The sequence below is a fragment of the Phascolarctos cinereus genome, unplaced genomic scaffold, assembly GCF_003287225.1.
Source record: "Phascolarctos cinereus isolate Bilbo 61053 unplaced genomic scaffold, phaCin_HiC Scaffold_630;HRSCAF=1262, whole genome shotgun sequence".
NCBI classification, from domain to species: domain Eukaryota; kingdom Metazoa; phylum Chordata; class Mammalia; order Diprotodontia; family Phascolarctidae; genus Phascolarctos; species Phascolarctos cinereus.
The window spans coordinates 11,078-23,825 of record NW_027555992.1 but is presented as its reverse complement, the minus strand read 5'-3'; the positions used below and the strand labels follow the sequence as shown (position 1 = coordinate 23,825).

General features: G+C 36.4%; 1 long non-coding RNA gene across 1 annotated transcript; it reads left to right on the top strand.

Annotated features, from left to right (window-relative positions):
• The first annotated feature begins 963 nt into the window (after positions 1-963).
• LOC144458171 (uncharacterized) lies at positions 964-4,484 on the top strand. Its single transcript, XR_013487717.1, has 3 exons — positions 964-1,038; positions 2,756-2,841; positions 4,268-4,484. It is a non-coding gene; the product is annotated as an uncharacterized LOC144458171 (long non-coding RNA).
• Positions 4,485-12,748: the final 8,264 nt, after the last annotated feature.

The window sequence follows — 12,748 nt, the reverse complement described above, 5'->3', positions numbered from 1 at the left end:
TGTAGTGGCAAAGAATTAGAAACAGTGTGTGCCCATCAATTGAGGGATGGCTGAACAGATTGTGGTGTATAATTGTTATGGAATACCATTGAGCTATGAGAAATGATGAAGGGGATGGTTTCAGAAAAATGTAAAGACTTGTATAAGCTTATGCAGAGTGAAGTGAACAGAATTAGGAGAACATTGTACACAGGAAAAGCAATACTATAGCAATCAAATGTGAAAGACTTAGCTACTCTATCAATACAATGATCCTTGACAATTCCAAAGGATTCGTGAGGAAAAATGCTATCTACCTCCAGAGAAAGAATTGATGAACTCTAAGTGCAGATTAAAGCATATTCTCCTTCACTTTCTTTATTTTTCTTGCATTTTTTTGCAACATGGCTAAGGTGGAAATACGTTCTGCATAAGTTAATATGTATAATGGGTATGATATTTTATGTCCTCACAATGGGTGGGGGAGGGCCTTGAGGGAAGAAGAGAATTCAGAACTGAAAATAAAAATAAAAAAGTTAAAGTGCTTGATCTTTCTTTACAAAAAAATTGAAATATAATGTAACCAAATCTTTAGATCAAACCTTACAAGCTTTTAAGTTTTATATACAGAGTTAGATTGATCCAAGAAGAAATCAAAGTTATAGCAGTTCTAAAATCTATTAATGCAATGTAGGAGAATAATAATGTTAAGATTATAGGCTATACAAAAAAAAGGGGGAAATTGAAATACACCCATCAATTTTCATAGACCTATAAACTCTGGAACCTATATTTTAAAAGAAAACAAAATTATTTTCTATCCCATAGACTTCACCTCGGGCAATGTCCTCAGGCTTCCTAGAAATGCTAATTGTATAAACTGTTTTGAATTGGTTAACATGAAAGCTAATAGCAAAGCCATCCTGTAGATATTAGAAAAGGCAGCCATGCTACTAGGTAATTAACTGTTTGCCTTTACCATGAAGGTTTGGCCTGTAGAAACACCCCCAGGACTTCTGTGACTCCTTATAAATAGAACCATCAGGAGATGAATAGACTGTAAGTACCTTGAGGGTGTGGATCATTTTCATATTTGTCTTTGTATCTCCCAAAGCCCTAGAACAGAAGCAGGCATATAGTGGATACTTAAATGTTTGTTGAATTGGCTTATATTGGAAAATAATACAAGGATTTTTTTTCTTTAATCACTACCCTCCTGCCCTTCAATAGAAAATAATTACTGCTTTAAATAGCTGATGCAGAATGTATTTTTTCCTATGGAAAGGTCAAAATGAACCAGTAATTTTAGAGAAGTGTTGAATCAGAGCAGTCACTGAGTGATGATTTTCTTTACTGAGATAAATGGTTACTCTTTGTGTGTGGGTTTGGAGGGGGGAGTGTAGTTATTTTTTTCTCCTCACAGGGGAAAGACAGCTTCAAATGAATCTAGTGTTGTGATTTTCATTAGGGAATAGTCTTGATAAGTAGAATATCCTGGCTACCATTATATATGTGTACTGCAGATATTTCATTTTGGAGTTGAAATCAAATTGTTTTAAGCTGAGTTGGTATTTTTATTGGTGTCCTTCCAGCTGGCCTTCACTTTAAAGTGCCACCGTATTTCAAACAAACTGATCTCCTCAGGAAAAAAAAATCATTGCTGCCAACCAGCATTGTTACAGGAAAGCACAAAGCGAAGAGGATCTATGAAACATTTTCTGTTTGCTTTTTAAAAGCACCAGTGTGTCTCTTGGATAGAGCTCTTTTTCCACTCTCAAAGATTTACTCTTGAACTTGACTAACTGATGAACAAGGTCAAGAGAGCTGTTTAACAATAGCAGAGCAGGCTTAACCTAATGGCCTAGTATTTGATATTAAGCCTTATTTAAGATACTGGAAATCCATGAACCTGAAACATGTCATGGGAGGAAAGAACAAAATATAGCTGGGAATTATTAGAAGAATTACACCAATGGGATTAATTTCAGCTTAATTGAAAAGGGAGTTTTGGTATATAAATATATGCTATGTTGGGACAAACATTCTCTTTAGAATGAACTGATTCTTGTAGAGTATTACTGAATCCATACCCAGACATACTGATAGTAAAAGTAGAAAAATCTATAACCATATTTTACTTTTTTCCTTCCAACAAACACCACAAACCGTCACAACATCTAAGTGAGGTAGGTTGGCATTTTAATCCCATTTTCTTGATTTAGGACCTGAAGAAAGGAGAGGTTAGATAACATGCCCAAAGTTGAAAAAAGATCTGGCATATGAATTGATAGTAAAACTTGAGTTTCTCCTGACACTAGGTCCTGTCCCTCATACTGGATAATGTGGAACTTTCAGTAACTATAGATCATGGAGCAAACACACTTATGCATCTTGAGACATCCTTGTGCAAAAAGAGGTCATGCAAATATAAAGATATTATATGAATTCACTCATTAATTTTTTTATGATATATTCCAGACATTCCTCATGCATACAGGTAAGGGGGCTTTATCTCAATTAACCATGCACACAGCCACACCTAACTTTTTTTTAAAGCCAGTTATTATATTTAAACAATTCTGCCTGAGTGAAATGGCTGCTATCGCCATAAACAGGAATGGTTGAAAACCAAACCAAAACAAAATATAATGGGAAAGTACAGATGTTATGATGTAGCAAGTATTGCGGATGAGGTGTTTCATTGGTTTTTGGCTTGATGAAGAATGCCAGGGAATTAATCTTACAAAATTGAAGCCAAATTTTTTTTTTTGATCAGCTCTAGACATCGTGGAAAAACAGAGTGCCTCATTCCCCACAGACTGAGCTTCATTTTATCCACAGGCAGGAGGTGGTTTCTGTGAAGTAAGTGTGTCCTCCAGGGAGAGTGAGTAAAAAAAGTTGATGATTTCTAGAGTTAAACTGATTCAAAACAATAAAAAGTCTGTGTTTTAGATATTTCTATTTAGCGTGAACATCCCCATAAACTTATTTCAATAAAGCCATGGCCCACTTAATCATCATCAGACTTTGGTTGCTATGCTTGAAGAGTAGACCCAATGGCCACTCCCTTCCCAAACCATTACCTCCACAGTTGCAGAAGGCGCCTTAATGGCTTCAGACACATTTGGCACCTGGCCTTGTCAGCACAGGTCCTTTTTGGCTTAAAATGCCTTGTACCTCAAGGGCTATCTAATAAGTTTCCCTTCATCCAAGGCAACCCTTCATCCAAATGACTCCTACCTCATAGAATCATCGACAAAACCTCATGTTTGCAACTAGCCCTCAAAAGCTTCCTAGTCCATAGGAATAAGAATCACTTTGAGGTGCCCAACAAATAGTCACCTACCATCTGAAGACTTCCAGTGAGAAAGAATGACAGATGTAGAGCTAGAAAGGCCCCTTAAATGTCATCTAGTCCAATGCATGTTTTACAAATGAGGAAAGTAAGGCCTGAGAAATGAAATGGACTGAGAGGTATAAAAAGAGGCCAAACAGACTGGAATGCATCTGTTAGGCTATCATGTGTACCTTTCAATTCAGGAGAGAAAAAGTTGCTGGACTTGGAGCTGGGAAGACTTGAGTTCAAATTCTACCTAACTTGCTAGCTGTTTGACCTTGGGAAAGCCATTGAATCTCTCTTATCCCCAGTTTCCTCATCTGCAAGAAGAGGTCAACAATAGCACCTACCTTACAGGGTTATTATCAATATCAGATTATATTTATGTATGTGATATATGTGCGTGTGTGTGTGTATATATATATATATATATACACACACATATATATATATACACACATATATATGTGTGTGTGTATACGTATATATATACATATATACATATATATACATATCTCTCTCTCCCTATATATATATATATATATATATATATATATATATATATATACATCACTTTGCACTATATAAATGTCAGGAATAATTATGAGAAGGTTGGAGTGGTTTTTTTTTTTCCCAATATGGGGAAGGAAGAACCCACAGTGAGAAGAAAGTGGCTGGCCACTTCCTGTGGGGTATCATATAAAGGTCAGATAGAAAACCACCAAAAAAAAATTGGCACAGGTGGTGGCAATTTCATTATTGACTCTGAAATTAAACAATAGGATATGTCAGTTTTTAGAAAACTCTACAGCTCCTGCCTGTGCTAAACTCAGAGGAGTTTGACAAGCACTTGACTTTAGTATTAATTAAGAGCAATTAATTTAAAGAATGCATGTGTTACTGTGGGCAGAGACATTTATATTTATAGCTAACCTCTCTTTCTGTAACCAGGACAGGGACACTGGGCAATTGGTCTCTTCTGAATTAGGCCCCTGTTCTCACCCACGAACAATCTTCATGATGATGATTGCTCATTCCACCATTGAATGAATCTGAGGAAAAGGCCAAGGATACAGGATGAATGACAGTCATGGAGATTTCTCTTCTTTCACAGGTAAGGAAATTCACTCATACAAATAGCATTAACCAAATTTTATATGATAGGAAAGTGGATTTTACAGGTTCTTGGTTATTGTGCCTCTTGTACAGTAAGGAAGAAGAGGCCAAGAGAAATATGACCTTCATATAACTGAAGTAGAAAGATGCAATACTTGCATTTCCAAAAAAAAATCTTTAAAGCCCTTTTTGTAACTCATTGAATGTCAAAAATCCAGTCTTATAGTATGTTAGAACTTTTTTAGTTTTGACCTCTGCATATTTCTGTGTAAGGGAATTACAATGATGATAGCACTATCAATTAAAAGTAGCAATATGTGCAAAATAAATATTTTAATGAAAACAAATATTTAAAAACAATTATACTGCTTATGTTCCTTGGAAATGAGGGAGCATGGTAAAGACTTCATTATTAAAGGGGAGCTTTTGTAATACTGTAGAAAAATCCATCTTCACCATAATGAAAATAACTTTTGAAGTTTATAAAAATGAAGGAAGTGAGAGAAAGAAGCAATTCACTTGAATAGATTGAAGATTTGCATATATTATATATGTATAAGGTAAATATACATGTTACAACATTCAAAACAAATTATAACAAAATTATGAGTTTGCATTTTCTTGTACCCTTCAATCTGTAAAGGAAAACTAACTTTAACAGAAGTTTGAGTTTAATGCAGTTAGTATATGGGAAATAGTAATTTGACAAATATCATGATGAAGTAAACAATTTAGAATAGGGAGATTTAGAGATATAATCATAGTCACTGTTGATCCAGTCATTGATGGACATTGTTAGAAATTTCATGATTTCAGAGGTGACCTCTGATATCTCAGATTAAATTTGATCTTAACAAAACGGTTTCTTCTATAATATTTATGTGCAAAAAGCTCCTGATTGGAAAATCAAGGAAAAATAACTTTTGACAAGAAATCAATCATGAATTTGGAAAACAACTTGTAGGAAATAGGTGAACAAGTATCTGAGGGTCACTCAATAGTTATAGAACTAGGTTTTGATTAAAGCCAATTTTAAAAGTCCTGGCTATTTTAAAACCTAGCAAACTCATCTGGAGTCATATTTATCCCATATACAAGAATTCTTAGACTCTTTTCAACAGTTCTTCCAGGTTAGTTCTGACCACTTCATTGCATTTAAATAATCAATACTTTTTCACACCTGCAAAACCACAAAACCTACGAACTAGAACAATACTAAGGTGATTTACAATTATTTCTAGGGCATGTGTTGGTAAGAGAACCGATTATTTAAGGCTGTTAAAATTTTGTCCCTATCAATTGCATATTTTCAATAGCCTAACATCTGGTCTGATAAACAAGCAAAATATCCATGCTGTGGACAGACAGCTGCTGGTCATTCCTAGAGTCTTTTCAAATGAACATGTCTGAGGATGCAGAGTTCAGTTATTAGGGAACTCTTTGACATGTTATGAGAATGTTGCATAACGAAAGTATCATTGTTACCACAGTATAAGATATGCATTATGGCCTTAGTCAACCTAATGAAATATCTAACTGATGCTTGTCAGTCTTAAACATTGTCATACAGAATATAATATTGAAAAGTTCACATTTTCAAGTTATGTGAACCAAGGTGGATTTTAGGTAGATGAAAATCATCTTTCTCTCAAGTGAATAATGCCATTATCTCAACCTCTCCTAACGTACAGTTAACTCAGGTTCCCCCATGAAACCTACAAAACTATGTCTTTGCTATTAAACTATGTGTTATGAAAACTTGCAGAATAAAACAAACAGTGCAACCACATAGTTCAATTTTTAAGTGCTTATTTTTGTCATCACTGGTCATGTCCATTTATCTTTTCCTTCAGCAAATCTTCATTTAAAACATCAAAGAAAAAAAACTGTTTAAATGTTTCAAAGATAGTAACACTCAGTGACTATTTCCAGTAAAAGTTTGAAAAATAAGCCCATTTAACCTTTTTCTATGGCATGGAACAACAGGAGTTCAAAATAATCATTAAAAAAATCACAGGATATTGATGGGATTGTTCTAAGGAGGAGTATTATTTTAACGCATGAAAAAGGCTCAAACTGTCATGCCAACATAAGGGATACACATTATTTATAATCCGTAAATGTCTGGTTATAGAAACAGTGATAGTCATGATTAGACACAACCTAACAGTCCTGCGTAAGATGTAACTATGTATCATATGAGCATTTCTGATATGTTTGTACATTCAGTACTCATCAAAATTAAGCCACATCTCTGTGTAAAAAATGGCATGAAATAAGCACAGAAGTTCACAACAGGGTCTTATTCTGTTAGTGTACCACCATGGCATGCAAATAACTATGCAGTCAATTGGAAACAACAAAATGTCATTACCTCCCTGAAATCAAAAGAAAATGGAAAATACTGATGAAGTATTGAACGTCAATTATAATTTAAAATCTTTTCTTCTTTAGTAAAATTGTTATTTATAAGAGGCATGGACTCCTCTGCTGCTGCTCTCTACATGAAGTTGAGAAATTGCAATTCCAATCAAGCTCTAGGAAAAGTACTGAGCTTGAATCAACTGCTGTCGGCCACATGAGAATAAGATCCAGTTCAACTTGAGTTATTGTAAAATCCTTTTTCTTTTCGTCTTGGTTCAGATGTTTCAGTCCTTAAGAATACAGTGAGTGTGGGCCCATAAGGAGTTGTGTTAGCTGTAGCCAGTACTCTGGTCATGGAGGCCCATTCAGTATCTCGGACTCATGTTTAGAGGCAAGAATGCTGGCATTGGCGACCAAATGTTCTTCTTGAATCCTATTCTAAGTGAAACAGTTGGTGGCATGGGGAACTGAGGTCACATTGTAAATTGGGATGTATCGGCTTTAAAATATATAGCTCACTGAGTTTGTGGAAGGTACAGAATTCAGCAACTGGGAGAGGAACACCAAATGAAGATTGTAGTTTTGGCAAAGCTGCAGGCAGGTCATTTTTGGCGTGAGGCAATGATTCTTAGGCAATTAAAATATTTCCATACTGGAACAGAAGCGTGCACACTTGTAAAATAACAATTTATACTCTCTTTAGGTTTGAAATGTTGGAGGCTGTTTTTGGAAAGAAGGGAGAAATTGATTGCTGGACAGGCTTTTCCATGCTCTATCAGCTCTGATAATGAGTTAGTCAGTTGGCATAGAAGGCAGGGATGTTCTCTTCACTCAGAATTCTAATAAGCCTCTGGTGGAAGGGCACATGGTCTCCACCAAACCTGGCTCATCCGAGTCTGCTTTCCAGTTGCGTAAATAATCTTCATGTTCCCAGACTGTTTTCTGATGTACTATGGCCCTATAAAAGAGGTTAATGTAATATCTACATTCTACTAACTTAGTGATTTGCTCTCACAATTACAGTGAGATAAACCAATATCTAAAATCCATAGCAATGGGTTCAATTCCTGGTTATGTTTGGTTAGTCTAAATTTGCTTATATGGAGAAAGTGGTATAATTCTGACCATTCAGGAATCAAAAACATTTTTTTTTCCTTTCAGTTTTGTAACAGTCCCCCCCCCCAACCCAATAATTATACTTATCCCCTATCCTCATTAGGAAATAATCTACATACAGCTTTTCCCATGACTGATACAAGTGTATCTCTGATATGCTTAAGGTTAATGTAAAAATGGACTTTGCTGTTTGTGAACTTCAATTATGTTCCTCATAGAAGGTCATTTCATGTCCTCATTTGGGCCCACAAGTTCTAGTTTGGAGTGCACATGTGAAAGGACCAGGACTCTGAACTTATGATCAGAGATTTTTGCCTCCATAAAAACTGAGGCTGTGGGATAGCTTTCAATGGAAGCCATTTGAAAAGAAAAATAATACAGACTATACAAGTGCAGTTTCTGGACCTCAGACACAAGTTCCTTGACGTGTTGAAAGGTGATGTTTTCGATTTCGGACACCTGAAGACTTCTCTTTACTATCCGCTGGCTTCTGCTGTGAAATGTCTATGAGGGCACTGGCAATTGCAAGACCTAGAAGAGAAACAAAGAGAAGACCTTAATATTCAATCGTATCATACTAAAGTAGATTACAATCTTGTTTTGTTTCTTGTTCTTTTCCTGTAGGTTATCTGTCAAATGAATATCACTGTGAAGATTAAAGCTATCAAATACATTTTGTATTATCCAAAATCCTTCTACAGCGATGTAACCTGGTAGTTTTTTTTAAAAAGGCAATATTTGTAGCATGAAGAGAGGATCAAATATCTTGAAACTTTTTAATTAATTAATTTATTTTTATTTTCAACATTCACTTGTATAAGCTTTTGAGTTTCAAACTTTCTCTCCCTCCCTCCCCGCCTACCTCCCCGAGATGGCATGTAATCTGATATAGGCTCTACATATACATTCCTATTAAACATATTTTCACATTAGTCATATTGTAAAGAAGAATTAGAACCAACAGCAACAACCACAAGGAAAAAGAAACAAAAGAAAAGAAAAGAAATAAAAAAGCAAATAGTATGCTTCGATCTGCATTCAGACTCCATAGTTCTTTCTTTGGATATGGATAGTATTTTGTGTCATGAGACTTTCAGAGATATCTTAGATCCTTGCACTGCTGAGAAGAGCTAAGTCTATCAAAGTTAGTCATCACACAATGTGGCTATTACTGTGCATAATGTTTTCCTGGTTCTAGGAGCAAACATCTTTTTAAAAAATCCTTTTGGAAATCAACACTTAATGTTTGACAAAACATCACATTCAGTTGTTCCAATGGGATTACCCTTTATTTTTTACATCTGAACATGAGTTAATCTTGTGGGTATAGAAGCAATGATATTCTTAAGGAAGGAGACTTCTGAGTCATATTATACAAAGAAAAAATTTTAATTAAAAATTAAAATGCTTTAATTTTTGACATTTGCCTAGATGTGTTCTCTAGCATAAGAAAAGGAATATTCAAGTTACCAAAAGAAAATCTTTACTAAAATGGTCCTTTGTACCCAAATAAGACAGTTTTTGCTCTCAACAAACTTACATTCTAGGTAAGGGGAGACAACATATATAAAGGAGTAGTGGCCAGAGAAGGGTAATTCACAGTTAACTGGAGGGGGAGGGGTCTTTGAAGCAACTTTCTCTGATAGAGATCTCACGTTTAATACCTATGTAACTGATTCAATTTCAGAAGAATAGGAGTCATTCCCCAATAGATAAGTGGTCAAAGCATATGAACAGTCAGTGGGAAGAAATCCAAACTATCAACAAGTATATGGAAAAATGTTCTAAATCTCTAATAATTGGAGAAATGAAAATTAAAGTAACTTTTAGGATTTCACCTCACGCCTATCATACTAATAGTGACGACAAAAGGAGAAAATGACAAATGTTGTACAGGCTATGGGAATGTAAGTGTATTACTGGACTGTTGGTGGAACTGGGAATTGAATCAGCCGTTCTAGAAAGCAGTTTGGAAATATGCTCCCAAATTTACTAAAACTCACATGCATTTTGACCCAGCTATGCCATTAGGAGACCTGTACACCCAAAGAAAGCAAAGAAGAAAAGGAGGTATGTGTACAAAACCACACAAGGCAAACATTAGAAACTTGAGGGCTAATCTCATATCTGGAAAGGTTAAACAAAATGTAGTATATAAATGCAATGGAATATTATTTTGCCACAAGAAATTATGAAATGGAGAATTTCAGAGGAAATGGTGAAGAGCTTTTTGAACTAATGTAGAGCAAAGTGAGCAAAACTAGAACCACTTATACAACATAATAATAACTTTATGGAGAAAAATAACTTGGAAGACTAGAACTCTGATCAATGCAAACCGAGAGTCCCAAAGAATAGAGATGAATCATAATATTAACAATAGCTAGCATTTATGTGGCACTTTGCAAAGTGCTTTACAAATATTATTTTTATTCTCACAACAACCCTGGCAAGTCAATGCTTTTATTATCCCTATTTTGTAGATGAAGAAACTAAGGGAAACAAGTGAGTTGTTCAGGGTCACACAGCCCTTAAAGTGTCTGAATCCAGATTTGAACTTAGATCTTCTTAACTTTGAGAACAATGCTCTAGCCATCTCTGGTCTCTTAAGAGTAAGGCAATAGACTTAAAATGGAAAAAAAAACCATACTTTTTTTTGAATTTTGGAATTTATTCAGGCTATAGAGATATGTATTAAAGTATTTGACTTAAAAGAATCCTTAATGGAAGGAAAAGGGGGACACATTAATAAAAATATCTGTTTCTTTAAAAAAAATCATTAAGGAAAAAATGAAATTGCATTTACTCTCAGGCCTAGTTAATGGGTTGGTTAGTTTTACTAAATTGATATTTTCTCATTTTAATTTTCATATTTTGTTACAAGGGATAGCTGTCTGGGGAAGGGGTCAGGGGAAGAATATATTTAGAAATGACAGTGGTGTACAAACATTGAATACATAATCTCTAAACTAATGCATCCCTTAAATACCATAATTGTTCTTAACAGGTTAAGATTGTCTTTGTAACCTTTGTGATTCTAGGAAGAAACAAAACATCCTGAATGATTGTCCACTGAAACAAAAGGCTGGACTCCTTTCTTTCTTCAAGGAAGAATCAGTGAAGTCTGATGAGCTCAATTTAAACTTGCCCAGGCCTTCAAGGGAGGGGTTCTGATCTGTAGGCTGAAGGGATCTTCTACATTGATAAGCTCTCAGATCCACTCAAGTATCAAAAGTAAGGTTTTCAGGGAACACCAAGTCAGGTTGTTGGACTTGAAATTCACTGTTTCTTTTTTGATGATCTTTGCAGGTACATCACACAACTCAATGCTCTTAGAGGTAAATTTTTTTTCTCAAATATCATGGTCACCTTTAGGATTTCAAAAATTTGGTGAGTCTCTTATAGAGTTCTGACAAATTCTTTTTCTAGTTATACTATCAAATGTTGCCTGCTCAGGATAGAGCACTGGAATATCATAAAGCGGTGACAGCAAAGAAAAAAGAGAAGCTGGGGAGATAGGAAACAAGCTAAAACAGAGAAGAGTCATAGAAACTACAGAAGGTGTCAACAGTGTTAGAGGCTGTACAGAAGACTAGACCTGAGAAGAGGCCATTGCATTCAGCCAGAAGGAAGAGACCTTAGATTTGTACTTTGCATTAATGGAGTAAGAGTCAGTAGGGTATATGTGGCCTCACAGCCAAGAAGACCTGGGTTCTAGTTCTGCCCCTGACACATACAGGGCTGTGTGACAATGGGCAAGTCTTCATCTCTCAGTTTTCCAGGTAACTTTCTGAGACTGTAAATTGCCAAAAAAGTGTTCATCTGCATTGATAGAGAGAGTTTCCTTGTCTGGAAGTTTCCTATACCAATGAAATCATAAGTTCACTCCCTAACATAGCGAAATAGTTCTTCACATTTAACAAAATATTTCCCTCACAGCAACTTTGGTGGGGAGATACATAAGGATCTCTGTTATACAAATGCATGAACAGACACAGGGAGGTTGTGACTTGTCCATAGCTGCATGGCTGGTAAGTGTCAGTGGAGACTGAGCCCCCCCTTCTATGGAGTCTGATAAAAGTACTCTTGAGTTTCTGAGAGATTCATTTCAGTCACCGTGGTTAAGAAGGAAATGGAATGATAGGAGAGGAGGCATAGGATATAGACATGTTTTTGTTTGTTTGTTTTTTATTCCAATCAGGTTTTTAATGGGCTGGGGCAAAGGCCCCCAAGGAAGCACTAGTAGGGGGAGGGAAAGGGAGGCAGGGTGTAGCACCCAGGTAAGCAAGGTCATATCCCTCCTTCCACCAGTTTTTGTGGAAAAAAAGAGTCCCAGACTCTTTAAATAATCACTATAAAAAAAACTGATGGGAAATCTGGGGGACCAATGATTCCCTTTCCCACCCACTGGTTACAGGGAACGCCTGTTCTTGTAACACAGGCCTGGGCACACTGGGGACACCTCTGCCTGTCACTCCAACCCCAGACACCTATCACACCCTGACACTGCTAAGGAGTCACATGGTGGTTGCCCTCCCCTAAATTATGTCCTGCCCCGCTGTGGTAGGACACGTAAATACCAGCAAGACAGACACACCCCTAACCAGCAGAATGAGCCCGAGTCTATCCACCCTCTGCCCCATAACACTCTTGAGAGCTGGTCTTTGAGGCACAGGGGCTCCCAAGGAACAGTCCGGCTCTGGGGCGGGAGAAGGGAGGAGCCCTAAAGCCCCCAAGTCCCTTGCCCAGGGCAGGCTTGTAGTCCAGGCTGAAGAGGATGATGTCTCTAGGAGTGACGGATGGCCCTGTTGCCTTGTTGATAGTGATGGTTGGAGG